Source organism: Sarcophilus harrisii, chromosome 1, assembly GCF_902635505.1.
Source record: "Sarcophilus harrisii chromosome 1, mSarHar1.11, whole genome shotgun sequence".
Classification (NCBI taxonomy): Eukaryota; Metazoa; Chordata; class Mammalia; order Dasyuromorphia; family Dasyuridae; genus Sarcophilus; species Sarcophilus harrisii.
The window spans coordinates 660439132-660452364 of record NC_045426.1 but is presented as its reverse complement, the minus strand read 5'-3'; positions in this window follow the sequence as shown (position 1 = coordinate 660452364).

Here is a 13233-nt window from a genome sequence, read left to right as displayed (position 1 = left end):
TGCTTGCATGGCCAAATACAGTGGAAAGAGCTTTGGCTCTGGAACTATCCAAATCTGAATTGAGAAGACCCATATTCAATCCTATCTTTACTGCTTGCTATCTGTATAACATTAGGGAAGCCCGGGGTCTCACTTATCTCATTTTTAAAAGAAGGACCATGGATGAAATGGCTTCTGAGGTGTTTTCCAGCTATAATCTCTGATCCTATGATTTTTCACATGTAAGGTCACAACGTTTTGTCATCTAATCTTCACAAATGAACCATACTAAATGAACAATGGAGATGAAGACTTTGCTGAAGCCAATACTGATGGACCAGAGCCCTGAGAACCTGTATCAACAGGTAGATCTTGATGGAGGAACTGATGAAGTGAGAGGTTTGCTGGCTTTTCATTACAAACATGGTGTTTGTGCCAACTGACGGAGTGATTAAATGTGATCAGCTCTTCTGAGAAATGAGCAGTAGAAAGAACTGTAACCGCACTGAGCTTTCCACCACTACTGATAGAAGATAAAAAGAGACAGGAAGGTTTTCTCATCGACCAATGTTTGTGGTGCACTTTTCTAATGTGATGTGCCCAAGGTCAAAACAATTTGCTTGGCCCAAAATTTGTTGAAAGCAAAATTGCATAAATATGAAGCTTGTAGTTTCTCTCTGAGTAGGGAACTGGTGAATTGCAAAAGAAAATTAATTTTGAGGAAAATACAAGAGCTTCTTACATCTCCTTCTAAGGATCTCAGTCTTACGTACCTTTTTTTTTTTTTCTTTTTAATTGGTGGTGGTTTAAAAAAAAATAACAAACCCCACATCATTTCATAGATTTGAAGCATGTTAGAACTAGTGTGACTTTAAGAACATTGAATATCAGGGAAGAGGAGCCAATATGGTGGAGTAAAGGCAAGAACATGAAATATCAGAGCTGAAAAGAACTTTAGAACACAGACTATCACAGAGAGGAAGGACCTGAATGCATATAATATCACAGATGGAAGGAACCTTAGAGATACTGTTGGAACTGGGAGGATTCTTTGAATACAGATCGTAGCTGGGAAGATCTTTTGAAAATAATGTCAATAATGAATAGTGAAAATAGGGCCTTGAGGACAAAGATTGTCAGAGCTGGGAGGGCTCTTAGAACCCAAAAGGTTGGAGCTGGGAGGGCCCTTAGAACCCAGGAGGTCAAGGCTGGGAGGGCCCTTAGAACCTGGGATGTCAGAGCTAGGAGGGCCCTTAGAACCCAGGAGGTCAGAGCTGGGAGGCCCTTAGAACCCAGGAGGTCAGAGCTAGGAGGGCCCTTAGAACCCAAAAGGTTGGAGCTGGGAGGGTCCTTAGAACCCAGGAGGTCAGAGCTGGGAGGGCCCTTAGAACCCAAAAGGTTGGAGCTGGGAGGGCCCTTAGAACCCAGGATTTCAGAGCTTGTAGGGTCTTTAGAACTCAGAAGGTCGGATCTGGGAGGGACCTTAGAACGTGAAATGCCAGCATGGGGGGTGGAGGAAGGGAGAAAGAGAAGAACCCTAAAGTACTTAGAAGGAATCTTAACTCTCATTTTACAGGTGAAGAAATATTTCTGACATTTTTTTCTTTTAGAGAAAAATGACTATAAGACCAAAAACAAAATTCCTGTCCAACAATGAAGAACAACCTCTTGCCAGGATCATCTTCGGGGCAAGTCTTTTTCTCTGACAGTGATTGTTGAGAAAGGCAGCCCACTTTGTTAATGGAGACTGGTTTCTAAATAGTTTTCATTTCTGAACTGGAACTAATGCCTTGCACATGTGCAGCTGCAAGAGATGCAAGAAACCAAAGGTTTAGTTAAGGTGTTACTCTTGCAAGATTGAGGCTGTTTTGTGGGTTCAACCCCTTGATTTGATGCAGAAAGAAAACTCAGTGGGATCCCCAGGCTTGCAGCCATAATGTTGGGGTACACAGATGGGCATATCAATTGCTAACAAGAATCTGTTCTGCAAGAGCAACGCTCTTTGTTTTCCTGTTCAAGGAGCCATCTTCTCTGATTCTGATTGGAGCGGGGAATGGGGGCACTAGCAGTGAGAACATTGCACTTGTCTCCATGGTAGCATTTCTCAGGGTTCTCTTCTCTCCTGGAGGTGTGAGAGAGTCCTCACCATCGAGGCCCTTGGAGAGAGCCCTAGAAAGAGATAGGAGCTTCTCTGAGGAAAGAGCCCAACCCTTCACTGAGATGGGGCAGATCAGCCGCTGACTGACCTCTCTCAGAATAGCTCCCAATTGCCAAGTATCTGTTTCTCCAAAGATCTACGGGTTTTTTTTTCAAATATTTGTTAAAGCACTTCTCCACTCCCCTCTGAAAGCCTGTATAAGATCATAGGATTTGGAGTTACAAGAAGCCTTACAGCTCATCTAAGCTAACTTCCTTACTTTACCGAAACTGAGGTCCAGATAGGGAAGTGACTTGCCCAATATTACACAGTTAAGTTGTGTGTGTGTGTGTGTGTGTGTGTGTGTATTCGTGTTTTTTTTGGTAGGGGTGGGATTTGAGATTTCATCAGAGTAAGTAGGGAACTCTTGGTGAGGAAAGTCCTTCCTCCAAAGTAGCAGAAACAGCAGCATCAGCTCTAAAACTGAGTTCTGCCCTTGCCTGGGACATTCCCAGGTATAGTGACCTCCTCAGGGTCACACAAGCCCCAAGTGTCAGAGGCAGGATGTGAACCCAGGTCTCTCTGCCTGGAGGCCAGTTTCACAGGGTTATGCTGACTCCAAACCCAGCCCTCTTTCCGCCACATGAAGCATTCGAAGGAACTAAATTTAGTTTTAACTTTTGGAGAAAAACTTGCAACATTTCTTCAGACTCCTCTCTGGACCTCATTTGGATTTGGAAAAGACTCTGATATGACCTTCTCCCCAAAAAGGTTTCAACAGGAGTTAAATTTTTTTTTTCTAAATGATGAGACTAGATAGTTTCCAAATTCCCTTCTGCTTCTGCTATTATATATTCTAAGTTCCTGTGGAGTTGTTCAGTTCTATGTAGGGAAGGTCTCTTCCAGTTCTGGCTTCTATGATTCCTCTCAGATAAGAAAAACCTGGTTCTGAAGGCAAGATACCTGGCCTGACTCTTAGTATCTGCAAGATTTTGGGCCTATTACTTAACATTTTGGGGACCTCAGTTCTATCATTTGAAAAATGAGTGGGTGGACTATGAAGTTCTTTTCAGCTATTAATCTAAAATCCTATTTCTAGGAACCTTCCCAGCTCTGACCTCCTGAGTTCTAAGGGCCCTCCCAGTTCTGACATCCTATGTTCTAAGGGCCCTCCTAGCTCTGACATCCCAGGTTCTAAGGGCCCTTCCAGCTCAGACCTCCTGGGTTCTAAGGGCCCTCCCAGCTCTGACATCCCAGGCTCTAAGGGGCCTCCCAGCTCTGACACCCCAGGTTCTAAGGGGCCTCCCAGCTCTGACATCCTGGGGGTCCTTCCTAGCCCTGACATTCTAAGTTTAGAACTTAGGGCCCTTAGAGGGCCTTCCCAGATCTGATTTGTAAATTCTGCAGAAATAGTAGAGAAGATTACATTCAAATATTCTGAGAGGGCAGGGACTGTTTTATGTTTTGCATTGTGCCTTCTATACAGTAGGCACTTAATAAATATTTGTGAATTGAATTGGTGTCTGCCAGACGGGCAGCAACTGCAGCCCCATCGTCTCAGTGGCCTCCAGGATCTGGCTGTGTCCTCGCACCAACGGGGGTTACAAGTTTCCACTGCCTAAGTGACAGTTTCCCTCTCTGACTCAAATGACTCATCCCTCCAGTGTTTCACCTCCATGAGCGCTCAACCCTGAGCAGGTCACAAGCCCTGACTCTTTAGCCAGACCACAAGAAAGCACAATGCAAGAGATTTCAGGATTTACTGAATCAGATCAGACCTGGCTTGGGAAACTGGCCCAGGGCTGTCTGTACCTTGTATCCTGGCATCTGAGGGCACAGAGAAATGAACTGTGAGCAAATTCATTAATTAATGCGTGGTTTGTGCTTCCCTTCTCAAGTCTCAGCTTCTTCTTCATGATCATCCCGTGCTTCAGTCCAGTGCAATTTGTAACGTACTTTCCCCTCCACTGTAACTGCTGCTCGTGATTCACCTGTGGTCACACACCTGGCAAGTGAGAGAGTTGGGCCGTGAATGAGGTCTCTGCTCCTGCTCTGGTGGTCTCTCCTTTATGCCATAAACTACTTATTTTGTTTCCTTTTTAATTTATTTATTCCTTTGTTCTCCATCAGGCTTTGCTCCCTGCTTTCTAGACTTTCTATATCATGGGAAAGGAGCCTTCTTCCTCCCTAAGTTCACCTTTTCTTTGTTTGTTGGATCCTCCCAGAACCTCCATTTTTAAGAAAAGCACTCAAACCTGCCATGTTTACACTTTCATTTCTCTTCAGGACCCACTCCTGACTTTGACTGTTTTCCTTGTTTGTATTCCCATGCTTTAGCATAGTTCTTGGCACAAATTATTTAATTTAAATTGGCTTAATGATAACAAATTTGCTCATGTCAAAGGAGACTTTTTGTGGACAATAAGTGAAAATACGTTTACATTTTCCAAACTACCTCTGAATTCTGTACATCTCACTTTTTCCTGTAGAAATCTGTTGCTTTTCCATCATTTATCTGTCATATCTGACTCTTCATGGCCCCTTGTAGGGTTTTCTTAGTAAAGATATTGGAATGGTTCGCCTTTTTCTTCTCTAGTTCATTTTACAGATGAGGAAATTGAGGTAAACAAAGTTAAGTATCTTGCCCAGGGTCACACAGCTAGTTTCTGAGGCTAGATTTGAAATCAGGAAGAGATTCTGGGCCCAGGACTGTATCCACTGCACCTACAATTGCCCCCCTAGAGATCTGGACTCGTCAATATATTCCTGTGCTGACACCTTTAATCAAAGCCTTAAACTTTCTAACCAGATATTAATTCTAATAATGGGGGAGATAGGGAGTGGGCCTGGGATTTTATTGGTATGAGGAATTCTCTAATGAGAAAACTCCCAGTGAAGGTCAGCGCCTTCTCTTCAACTCTCTTGGAGAGCTGTTGTGGAGTTACAAGATTCTAGAATGGCATAGCCAAAATGTGTCATAGGTAGGACTTGAATCCGTTTCTTTCAAGTACACTTTTCCCCTTTTTAAAAATAATATTTTATTTTCCTAAATATATGTAAAGATAGTTTCAGCATTTATTTTTGCAAAACCTTGTGTTCCAAATTTTTCTCCCTCTCCTCCCCCTTCCCCAATACAGCAAACAATCTGATATAGATTAAACATGTAATTCTTCTCAATACATCTCCATATTTGTCATGTCGTACAAGAAAAATCAGATCAAAAGGGGGAAAAACTATGAGAAAGGAAAAACCAACCAAACAAATAACAATAAAAAAGAGGTGAAAATACTGCCTTGATCTATATTCAGTTTCCACAGTTCTCTCTCTGGATGCAGATGGCTCTTTCCATCACAAGACTATTGGAATTGCCAGGTATACTATACTCTACTGCTCCTCAATTCCCAATGTAATGACAATATATTTCTCCGGTGCTTTTAAATGCACCTTTCATCCATTATCTCATTTGAGGCTGATTGCAATTTGTTGTTAACTACAAAAATGATCATCCCCTTTTATAGATAGGAAATAGAGCCACAAGGGTGTTATATGAGTTGCTCATTGACGTAAACCCAGCATACGTTGGAAGCAGGATTCAAAATTTAGGTCTTTTTCTTGACTTCCAAGTCAACAACCTCCATCTTCCATGTCATACTACCTTTCTGTTCTTTATGGTAAGAATGTAATCAAAATCCCAATTTATGAATTTGCTAATTGTGCTTGCATAGTTTTCTAGAAAGAAAAACATTTTTGGTCTTAATCTATAGCAGAGGTAGATGGTTTCCATCTGAATAAGTCAGGAGAGATGTCAGGAAGTCAGCAAGCATTTATTGAGTGTCTATATGCCAAATAACCATATACAAATAAGCTATATACAAGATAAATGAAAATTTCTCACTTACATAGGCTAGAAGCATAGAATATTAGGGCAGAAACAACTCTGGTATGCAGAATTTGGGGTCTGGAAAGGACCAGAGCATGTAGCATAGAAGATCTAGGCTAGGGGAAAAAAAGACTTTAGGACAAAGAAAGCAGAATCATAGAATTTCAGAGTTGGACAGATGATATCAGCTCTAAACTACCTAAAAATGTACCTAGAACATAGCCATAGGAAACCATCAGCCTTTGAAGCAGTCCATTCTATTTCTGGATAATACCAATCATTAAAAGGTTTTTCCTTACATTGAGTCTAAATGATGATTTGCATCTTACACCTGTTGTTCTTACTTCTGTTCTCTAGAGCGCAATAGAAGTTTAATCTTCTTTCATTGTCGTTCTAATACTTGATGGTTATTATATCCTCTCTGAGTATTCTCCAGTTAAACACCCCCAGTTCTTTTTATGAGTCAGTATATCATGGTTATCATCTGGTTATCATCTTCTACACTATTTTTCTCTTATAAACATTACTGACTCCCAATAAAAACCCTACCTTTTGTAAGAAGCCTCTCCATCCCATCCTATCCCTCCCTTAATTCTAATTCTCTAATTCTGTTGATTATTTCCAGTTTATTCTGTTGTTTTTACATAATTATTTACATGTTGCCTCTCCTATCAGACTGTGACCTACTTGAAAAAAGGGACTGTTTATGCTTTTCTTTGTATCTCCAGCACCTTACACAGTTCCTAGCAACTTAAATATTCCTTGACTGACTGACTTCATAAAATGTGGAACCCAAACCCGTGACAAGGTACTGTAAACTCAAGACTTTGTTGCCTCCTTTTTTCTGGGCTATATACCAACTGAGATCTTATTAGCTTTCTTGTCTTTTATATTGTTAATTCTTATTAATTTTGAGATACAGGTATTTTTTTTTAAAGAATTGATTTCTAACTACCCCTCCCCCAACTTGTACTTGTAAGGATGATTTTTTGAACCCCTTTCAGACTTTACATTTATTCCTAGCAAGTAGCATTTTTAATGAGTATTTTAGCTTGTCAAGATATTTTTGAATTCTGGATGTGTTGTCCACCTTTGCCTCCTGACTTTGTGACACCAGCAGATCTGATAGGTGTGTTGTCTGTGCCTTTGTCCAATTCATTAATAAGGAGGCCCTTAGAAAATAGGAACTGGAATATCAGAGGTAGGAGGAGCTTTAGAATAGAAAAGATTAGAACTGGGAAGGGTCTTGCAGATTATCCAAACTAGCACCATTCATTTTACAGTTAGGGAAACTGAGACAAAGAGGTTGAATGACTTGGTTAAAGTCATTTTGTCAAGCTGCCTGCACCCAATTTTAAATACAGAGCCTTTAAAAAGAAAGACCATTAAATACACACCACACATTTGAGCTGTGGTGAATCCAATTCTTGACCTTCAATAATGTTAAAAAAAAAAAAAAAAGTCTTGAAAAATGTTTATAAGAAACTAAGAACATTTTACAATTGGCTATTTACAATAGAGTTTCCTGTCCCTGATCTGGTGGGTATTATTAACTCTGCCAACCATCTGCATTGGCTGCTGAGAAGGGAGGAGCCGTAAAGGGGGAACTTGATGGTTTTTTGCTTTTCCCTTTTTTGTCAATTTGCATTGGTAACTTTTACATAAACTCTTTCCAAGTGAGTGACCCTCACTGAGTACTACCAGCATGACTAACCAGGGGTCAGCAGCTCAGTGAGCTGTGCTTGTGCAGGGAAGTTGGGGAGGTCCAGTTTAAGCAGCAAAATAAATACCTAGAGTAGGGAGGTCCTCTCTCTACAAGTAGCTTCAACAGGCCTGCTTGGTTCCTGTTTTGTGGAACTGTTATCACAGAATACTTCTAAGAAAGAGAGGCAATCTCGATTTAGGATTATTAAACCTTAAACCAAAAAACATCAACATTTTTTTTCCCTTGTGTTTGTTTAGGCTCAGTTGTTCAGAGTAACAGATACATGGTGGTGACTACCAATCTGAGGGGAGTTAGTTAATCTGATTGGGTTCTAGTCTTGATTTCCTTACTAGTTTGCTGTTTGTCTTTTGGGGTATCATTTCCTCTCCATGGGTCTCAATTTCAGTCTCTATAAAGGGAAGGACTTGCTCTGGGTGATCTATATAAACTCAGAGTTTATTGGACGTTGTCCAGACCAACCATGACTTAAATGGAAATCCCCTCAGCGAACATATTCTGTGTTGACATCTCTAATCAAACATCTCTGATGAGTGGTCATTCAGCTATTTTGAATTTTAGCATAGGACTGTACTTTTATACCTACTAAATTTCACGGGACTAGATTGACTCACTGATCCAGCCCATCAGTAGCTTTTTGGATCCCAGTGACAGGGAATCTGCCATGTCCACAGGACAACCCATTCTACTTTTAGATAGGTCAACTTGTTAGGAAATTTTTCTATTAAGGATATTAGTAAATATTAATAAATTCATAAGTGAATATTCCCTTCTATTAAATTGAAATCCTTTCTCTCTGCACCTTCTACATACTGCTCCAGATTTTGCCCTCTGGGACAAAATAGAGCAAATCTAATACCTCTTCTCTGTGTTAGCTTTTCAAATACTTGAAAAACAACTGTAATCCTCCTTTTCACCCTTCCCCAGTCTCTTCTTTTCCAGGTTAAACATCCCACATGCATTCAGTTGATACTCACAGCATGACATGGAAGCCATTGACTAATCTTGATCACCTTCTTCTGCACGATGTCCCTTCATATTAAAGTTTTCCTTAACATGTGACACTTAAAACTGAAAACAGTCCTCTGGATAGGAGATTAAAGGCCAAATACTCCTGTCCAGATAAGGAAACTGAGGCTGAGAATGTTTAAGTCATTTGCCCAGGGTAACATAGCTAGTGTATATTTGAGAAATGATTTAAATACAGGTCTTTTTAATTCCAAGTCCAACACTCTGCACCAGAATAATGCAACCTTGTCTTTTTAGCTGCCATGTTGGATCAAATTAAGCTTCTAATATATTCTAAATTTCCTAGGTCTTTTTTTCTCATAAATTGCCATGCCTCCTTTCCCATCTTGAATTTATGCAATTTACATTTGGACCCAAGAACAAAACTTTACATTTATGCCCATTAAGTTTCATAATTATATTTGCTTTATTTGGTCTAGTGTGACAATGTCTTTTTGGGACCTTACTTTTGTTAAAAGCTATTTTCTCTCACCTTTTTTTAAATTTACCATCTATCCTGCTGCTGACCCTCTTTTCTGCACCTAAAATATCACTTTCAGACTGGATCTCCAGAAATTATGCCCCTAGTTTCGGAGAGGATTAAACCAACAAGATTTGGGATTCCCATCTTGGGGCCGAACTGCCTTGATTAGTGAGCCCTAGCTCACTATCTAACTGACCTCCACACAAGGCTGCACTTCACAGACCCGTGAGGCATTCATTGCCTTTGCAGCAGTATATTAATACTGTATTAATATTATAAATATTACTGTATAAGATACAGTATTAATATCCTTATACTATTACTTTTCATCTTTGCTCAGGATACAGAAATAAAATTAGTACAACAATTTAGGTCTGGAAAGGGCATATCAATCAATTGCCCTTTGGATCAATTTACCATCCTTGTGAGTCCCTAGAACAAAATCATCTTTCCTAGTAGCTAATCTTCTGGATGTATTATTACTGCCACCTTTAGTAAAATGGAAGCTCCTCAAGGACAGGAAGAGTGTCACTTTTATATTTGTGGTTTTTAACATTTAGCACAGTGGAAGCGCATAGTAAATGTTTGGTAAATGCTTATTCACTCGTTCATTATCTCATGGACAAGTTCAAAGAATATAAGCTGTTCCCTGAACTTCATGTCCTATCTTCCTGCTCTATGCATTTGTATAAGCAATGCTTTGTGCTTGGAATGGAAAGAAACAGAAAGATATTTATTAAGAGATTACTATGCAAAAAACATATAAGTGCTGGAGGCATAAAGAAAAAAAGTGGGTTAGTTCCTAGACCCCAAGAGCTCACACTCTAAATAGGGGAAATAAGAGGATTCACTTCAGAGCAGCTGGAAAGGATAGGACTTAGGATGAAGCAGCAGGGAAGATGGCAGAACTCTGAGAGTGGACAGTGAGTCAGATGGCATTACACAGAGGTCAGCTAATAAGGTCCCATGGATCCTGGTGAACAGTAGCCAGGCAGAGAGTTCCAAATTGGTGATTCTTAGGAAAGTGCTGGTGACCCTGAGATTCAGGGTGGATACCTCAAGCAGGGTTGGGAATGGAAGGGGATCAGCATTGAGCCTGGAGAGGATGTCTTATACCTGGTTCAAATTAGGATGGGGGAGGGAAAGGTTCCCAAAATCCATCTCCAACTAGGCTCTTGGGGACCCATTGGCATTTGGGTGTTGGGCATAGTAGGATCTAGGAGAAGGTCCCTGGTTTTCTATGGGGACTGTTTTTGCTGGACCCTCAGTTGCCACCTCCCCTAGAAACTCATCCCTGATCATCTTACTTATTTTTGTTTTTTTATGCCTCAGGTTCCCAGCATCTTATTTGTCTTCAGTGTCTTTGAAATGGGACTAGAGTGTAGGCTTCTTGAGGATAGGTGCTGTTTTATGAATGATTTTATAGCCCCTGACTAGTATATTATGTCATGTATTTGTCGTTGCTGTCCAGTGTTTCAGTTGTGAGTGACTCTTTGTGACCCCATTTTGGGTTTTGTTGGCAAAGATGCTGGAGTGGTTTGCCATTTTTTCTCCATTTTACAAGTGAGGAAACTGGGGCAAACAGGGTTAAGTAACTTGCCCAGGGTCACACAGCTAGTAAGAATTTGAGGCTGGATTCCTGACTCTAGTCTGTTGCTCCATCCCCTGTACTGCTTGTCATATATTAGACTGAATTAAGCCATCCTATGTTGTGGTCCACATTCAGTTCCCATGGTTCTCTCTCTGGGTGTAGGTGGCTCTCTTCATTACTGAACAATTGGAACTGGTTTGAATCATCTCATTGTTGAGTCATCTATGATTCCCTCAAATTACCAATGCACTGCACTGGAGACTTGTCTCCCAGCTAAACCCCATGTCTTAATTTCTGCTCTTTAGGTCTCTCATTCGTCCTGCTGCTGACCTTCTCCCCATCTGAAATAGAATCCTCAGACTGCATCTCCAGAACTAGGGTTCTGGCTAGGGAACCAGGCCATTTCTCTTAGCTCACTGCCAGTTCTGCTTCTATAATCCTTTCTAGTTTCCCCTTCTTTAATTATAATTAGTGAGTTGGCCAGTGCCTTTATTCCTCTGGCGAAGCATTTGGAACAGACTTTTTCCTGTGACCCCTTCCCTATTCCCTTCAATAAATGGTGGAACCCATGAGGCAATTTCTCAGCAAGAATTTTGGAGCAGATGAGAAGCACAAAAACTAAATTCTTGCAAGATCAAATATTCTCAAACAGCAAACTTGTTTTCCTTTATTAGCCCAAATTATTTGCATATACTTTGATTTAAGTTTTCCTACAACCCATAACTTTTCTGAATCTTCTACCCCGGCAGCCATTAAAATGGAGTCAAGTGTCGCATCCTCCCTAAACACAGTATCACATATTCAATCAGGCATTTGTTAAGCAGGTGGCTTCTTTGTGCCAAACTCTCTGCTAGGTGCTAATGATTTCAAGATGAAAAATACCTAAACCATTCTTATCTTTAGAGACAGTATATACATAGAAAAGTAAATTCAGGGGCAGCTAGGTGGTACAGTGGATAGAGCACTAGCTCTAAAGTCAGGAGGACCTGAGTTCAAATGTGGTCTCAGACATGTAACACTTCCTAGCTGTGTGACCCTGGGCAAGTCACTTAACCCTAATTGCCTCAGCAAAGAAAGAAAGAAAGAAAGAAAAGAAAAGAAAAATAAATTCAGATATACACTAAATAGATAAAAAATAATTTCTGATCTCTCTGCTCCAAGAGTCTTCCTTTGCCATTCTATCTTCCACTCAGCTGTGGATCATCCCAAGTTGATCATTCCAAAGCACAGCTCTTCCCATGTCTCTCCCCTATCTATAACCTCCATTGGTAGTCTATTACATCCAGATTCCAATGTATCATTTGAGTCTTAGAGCCCATTTCTCCTCACTGGTGGAATCAGTGCTCGATGCATGCATGAGTTGGAGATGGAGTTGTCTGGAGCAAGACAGGAGAGCCCTGATTTCTCTGGATATTCTATGGATCTGTCTTAACTTTCTTGGAGTCTTTTCAAGTTGTTTGAGCATCTGTTGTCATTTTGGGTGATTCTGGCTTCCAGTTTCGAGAGAGAAGATGTATGATGTTAATTCCACTTCAGTTTGCCAAAGGGAGAATAAGACTGGAAAGAAGCCAACATGAAGACAACTGATAGTCTCTATCATGTCCCTGTTTACAGTTTGTTGTATTAGAAATTTTGGAGAATTTCCCCTTGGGCTCTCTCTTTCTCTTTCACTTTCTCCCTTCCTTCCTCCCTTCATCCCTCCCTCTTCCTCTCCTCCCTCTCCCTTTCCTTTTCCTTGTCCCTGTCCCTCTCCCCTCTCCCTCTCCCTCTCTCTCTTCTTTTTCCCTAACTCTCTCCTTCCCTCCTTCTCTCTCTCTTCTCTCCCTCCTTCCTTCCCTCTCTCCCTCTCCTCACTTCCCCCCCTCTCACTTCCCCCCTCTCTCACTTCCCCCTTCTTCTCCTCTCTCCTTTCCATCACTCTGCTGAGTTGCATTCTCTTGCTTCCAGTAGGAGAGCTCCTTCACTCTGGATTATCTGGTATATATTCTTCTATGTATACTTTTTTCATTTCCATTTTGCTGTTGACTCAGATTAAATAGATTTCTTTGTTAGCTCTTTGTGTGTTCATTGAGGGAAAGGAGTCATGCATTGGGAATAAAGCTTGGATCCTCTTTTCAATCTATTACTGAACAGTGATTAGAAGTTTATCTTGAACCTGAAAAGCCCATCCTGAGACTAATAATACTTCAGAGAACAGATAGATATAATTCTTGCCCAGAAACCTCTCTCTGAGGAACACAGAGTGGCCAAGCTTCTGGTCTCCACCTCCTGCTTGCTCTTCTGGCTACAATGAAAGTTTCCCTTAGAGAAGGGTGTGAGGAAGAGAGGCTCAAGATATCTCTCCTCCCTCTCTTTGAACCATACATTAGCCTCGAGTGAGTGTGTGTGGGGGGGAACAGTCCTATACTACAAATATAAAGTCCTCTGGCAT